The following is a 5,308-nucleotide window of genomic DNA, read 5'->3' as shown; positions in this document are numbered from 1 at the left end:
CAGTTTTTTTTTGGCAACATTTTTAGAATTCTTTTAAACCTGTTAAAGCATCACAGAGGTAAACCTGTCAGAAGGTCTTGGGAAGGTCAACTGCTAAAAAGGCGGGCTAAACCTTAGTCTAGGCAAATTGTATTGACATATCAAAACTCATCCGGTGCTTCACGCAAGTTAAAACAAAAGAGAAGAATTGTTTGAAAATGCTGCTACACTACCTCTTGCCTTGAGCTTGGTGACTCAATTTTTTCTGAGATTTGCATCCATTTCCATGAGTTTTTTATACTCACTGTCTGACTTTCTGGGGCTGTAAATGTTACACCCTTCTGCCAGTGGCCGAGGAAACAGACAGACATTCAGACAGCACAACACAGAAACAATCTGGATTTACAGGCAGGAGCTTTTGAGCAAAGACATAATCAGTCTGGTCCTTGTGCTCATGATAGACATTACTTATTATTTAACTGCCATTGGAAAGCACTTCAGGGACAGGGTTTATTTACGCACAGTGGGACACTAACAGATGTGGAATAAACAGAAACACAAGTACTTCCGTGTGTGCAGGCAAACACTGCAAACAGATGAAACACAGAACAGTATTGACACAAAAACAATGCAAAGGCACAACATGATTACACTCGACTCAACGAACAGAAGTGATGCTTGATCCAAACTGCATAGTCGTCCAATGTCTTAATACATTTTGAAACTAGAGATTGAAGATGTGCTTTGTTCTGCTCCCTTCTTGCCCTATGTATAACACCACTAAATCTGAATTTAAAAAAAGAAAAACATCACATCTTGAAAAGCCATCTCGTATGAAAGGGAAGTCGTACATAGAACATTTAGAATGCAGTTTCCAAAAGAGGTTTCCAAGGCAATATTTTACTTAAAGGTCCCATGGCATAAAAATTTCCCTTTATGAGGTTTTTTAACATTAATATGTGTTCCCCCAGCCTGCCTATGGTCTCCCAGTGGCTAAAAAATGGTGATAGGTGTAAACCAAACCATGGGTGTCCTGCTCTGCCTTTGAGAAAATGAAATCTCAGATGGGCCGATCTGGAATATTGCCTATTATGAGGTCATAAGGGGAAAGGTTACCTCCCCTTTCTCTGGTTTGCCCGCCCAGAGAATTTAGCCCACCCATGAGAGAGAGACCTCATGGCTTTCAAATGAGCAAAATGGCAGTTGGTCAAGTCCACACACTTGCTCCTCCTCAAAAGCTAGAGACTCAGAAATGGCACATACTAAGGAAAGCTCATTGTGGGACTGGCTCTAGTGGCTGTAATTCTGCACCAGGGCTGAATTTTGGGAAAGAGACTTCAGATACAGTATTAAGGGACCACTAAGGTCTATATAGAAGCATCCAAAGAGCACCATGTCATGGGACCTTTAAAGAGAACTAGTTATGCTTTTCCATATTTTCTGTCATATCTACAATGTCAAAATGTCGGTCTTTCATGGTAAACATAGCCAAAGCTTCAATTAATAAGGTAAATGTATTTCAGAAAATTCCTGATGAGCAAAAACGTCAGATTCCTCAATGTTTTGAACAATCTGCTTTCCAATGGCTCTGTCTACCAAGGTTGTTTATTTCCCCACAATTTCGCATCACATTACTTAGTATTTGGTTTAAAAGCCTTTATCTGTAATTTTTGACGGCAGGGAAACCTACAATCTTGTCTGCTATGCCATTAAACTCTCACCGATTTTGGTACACATTACTGCTGAAATACATCCGGTTGGGTAGTATTTGGTGTAAAGGCCTTTATAGGTGTTTTTCATGGTCCTGCTGTATACTCTGTTGGAACCACCGACTGCCCTTCAATAGCATTCACAATACTACTGGCCAGGCGTCAGTGCCTACATGTACAGGTCCTATCCCCTGTCCAATCGGCTGTCCTAATATTAACCACTCAAGGCCAATGCCTAACCTCAACCAATTGATCTGATATTGAAGAGAGGGTCTTGGCGTGACCATAGTAGGATTTGTACAGGAACGCTGATACAGAAAGCTGACCAATCAGAGCAGACAGAGGGTGAATACAGGTGCAGCAGCCATGGGCAGTATAAGAAAAATGTAGTGTTTTTTGAACATTAAATCATGTGAACATGTTTTAGTAGAAACGCAAAATACAAGTATGAACCGGCAAATGCTATAAACGTAAGATGTGCTCTTCAGTGTTTTATGAATCACGGTGGAGACGTTGTGAAATAACAGGCTCTGCTCTTCTCAGGCTGATTAGCTAAATCCCACAGCTCTGGATGGAAAAGTCCCATCACAACAGGAGCTAATTGGGCTGGCTGGCTGAGGCAAGACAACGGCCAACAAACAGAAGCTCATTGGAGGAACAAAAGGAGCACAATAAAGGATGGCTGAGGAGGTTGTGGGTGCAACTTTACATATATTACCATGCAATTTATTCCAGACACTCATGGTCTTTTCGAATACCCCGACTTTTCATCTAGCATCATCATCATTTAGATCTGCCCAAAGCATTTTGGCAGCTTTGGTTTATCTATCTAACAGACCTTACATAATACATTACAGTCTCACAAAGAGGCTAGCTTGGCTCTTAGACTTGTTTATCTATAAAGCTGAAATTAGGCTCTTTCAGGTCAGTAATGCCTAAATGGACAGAATAAGTATTTCATTATTACCACACGCACACACGTACACGCACACGCACATACACACGCACATACACACGCACACACATACACAGTTATACTGTTTGAAAAGCTACGTCTATAAGTAGGTCTGTTTAATGCTCCTAATTAGGTGTTAAAAGCTGATGTTACGTTGACTTCTTCCACAGTCAGAGTGTTTCTATTGTGTGGGTGTTTATAAGGAAGTTCTTTGAAAACCCACTGTAAATATGAAAAGTAATTATTACTGTGTGTCTGTGTGTGTGCAGAGAGAGAGAGAGAGAGAGAGAGGAAAGAAAAGGTGAAAGGCAATGTAAATAAATAAATGTCTGCATTGCCTCCAGACTTCAAGCACATTTCAAATGTGCTGTGTTTTTGTGTCTGAATGGATAAATATGTGTACACCGTGTTACCGGGGGTGGCTGTGGCTCAGTGGTAGAGCGGTTGCCTGCCAATCGGAAAGTTGGTGGTTCGATCCCTGCCCCTGCAGTCACTGTCGAAGTGTCCTTGGGCAAGACACTGAACCCCGAGTTGCCCCCGGTGCTGCGCATCGGAGTGTGAATGTGTGTGAGTGTTTATCTGATGAGCAGGTGGCACCTTGTACGGCAGCCTCGGCCACAGTGTGTGAATGGTGAATGTATGATGTAAAAGCGCTTTGAGCAGTTGTTAAGACTGGAAAAGCGCTATATAAATACAGCACATTTACATGTTAATTCATTCATCAAGAGTACGTGTTTGCATATGTTGATCATCAGGTGCCCTGGTTGGTAAAACACATTAGTAGTAGGAGTATTAGTAGTAGGGGCGTTAATCCGCATGTCTTTTATTAAACGCGCTGCTGAAGCGAGGATCCAGAAAAGAGAAACAGGCCAAGACTGGGAGTAAAATGTACAGGAACCAGTGTAGTCAAGGCTGTATTAAAAAGGAAGGGCAGTGAAAAGTGGTTGAGTGTAAAATTAACTGGGACAGTGAGAATGCTTTGAGGGCTTATTTTACTAAGACTTTCTACCAACTGCTGGTCTGACTGCCAATATTGCATCTGTTTCTGAATACAGCAGCGACTATGGAAATCCCCTGGCAGGGGGAGGGAGAGAAGAGAGAGGAAGAGGGAGAGAGAGAGAGAGAGAGAGAGAGAGAGAGCGAGACAGAGACCGAGACAGACGAGACAGAGACAGAGACAGAGACAGAGACACACCACCACACACACACACACACACACACCACCACACACACACACACAACACTCACACACTTTTCTACCTTTACCATACAGTTTGATATAACTGACTCTAATTTTGACCTTTGCCCCAGGCTTACCCCTTCATGTCAGTTGGTTTTATCCATACCTCATCTCCTGCCACATCCTCTCTTTATTTCTCCTTCCTTCCCCACAAGCAGCCAATGCTTCATGCCACATCGGAGGGTTTTAAATTGATTGACCATCCAAAGCTGCTTCTTGTTACAGAACTGCAGTCTAGACTTAAGTCCCCATTTTAAACAGGAATCAGACAACAAGAGGCCTATCTATTGCAGGTGAAACAAGAAGAAGAAATAAGACTTATTAGACTGAAAACTCTATTAGATGTCTTCATGGGATCTTTTCTAGTATTTTATTTCAAACTCAGTGGACAGGAGGTGAAAAATCTACCATTGCAACATTTGAAATACAGTAGCTTTTGACCTCAAGTATTTCAGTCTTCTTTTTTCAAAAAACCTTCTGTTGGGACCAATTCACTTTTTCCATCCTGGTTTCTGCTCCCAGTTTTCCATGTGGAGATGTGTTTAGACAGACAATGAAATATAACAGACCAAAATGATAAATGGATTCTGATGGATTCTTGCAAAAATTCAGACAACCGTCTCTTCTGTCCAGCATGGTTTCATTATGTATGACATATGAAGTCAGCAGTTTTCAGATGTGAATAGCTTGCTGTGATTAAAGTCCCACTATACATCAATGATATGATAGTTAACTTTTTTATGAGGACTTTCAGTCATCCAGGACATTGGATCTTAAAGGCAACTGGACCTCCTGTTTGATCTTGATGTTTTACTACTCACCACTTATCTGATGGTGATGTTTTTAGAAACTCACAATGCTATTATAACATCACTTTCCACCTTTAAGGGTTATGCTTAAAACAAATAAGTTATGCCTAAAATGAATGTTTCATGACGAGACTGTGTCCATTTTCTTTTGAAAGCAAAAGCGACTTCAAAAGGCGAGACACGATGAATCACACAAATGAGAATAACAGTGCAAACTTTTGTGTTTTCTCTTCTTGAAGATTTTCACGATGTTGCAATGAATGCAATCGGTTAAAAACAAAAAGTTGTCCGTAATGAAAAAACAGAGGTGTTCAAGTTCAAATCTTGGCCATCTTTTCAACTGGCCCATGGCTGCTTGAAGTGGACGTTATTATCTTAAGAAAGTTAAAAAATGGACTAATTCAAATGAATAAAAAGGTGTATTTAGCAGTTGATAGAGGAAATATTGAATAATGTATCTGTCAAAAAGCCGGTTTTCCAGCTAATGTGTTTTAATATTAATAGTAATAATGATAATAATAATAACTTATTTATATAACACCTTTCATGAAACCCAAGGAAACTTTACAGAATTACAGTGGATATAATACATATACATATATATACATATATATAT

At 40.4% G+C, this 5,308-nt stretch overlaps 1 protein-coding gene across 1 annotated transcript in view; it reads left to right on the top strand.

The window, feature by feature from the left end:
* Nucleotides 1–356: 356 nt before the first annotated feature.
* acat2 (acetyl-CoA acetyltransferase 2) overlaps nt 357–5,308 on the top strand; it is a 25,893-nt gene continuing 20,941 nt past the window's right edge. Inside the window, exon 1 of the mRNA XM_032542285.1 lies at nt 357–366. The gene's annotated coding sequence lies outside the window, so the exon portion shown is untranslated. The remainder of the gene's footprint in view (nt 367–5,308) is intronic.

This window comes from Etheostoma spectabile, chromosome 18 (assembly GCF_008692095.1).
Source record: "Etheostoma spectabile isolate EspeVRDwgs_2016 chromosome 18, UIUC_Espe_1.0, whole genome shotgun sequence".
NCBI lineage: Eukaryota > Metazoa > Chordata > Actinopteri > Perciformes > Percidae > Etheostoma > Etheostoma spectabile.
Note: the sequence above shows the minus strand (reverse complement) of the source record. Positions and strands in the feature narration are given on the sequence as shown.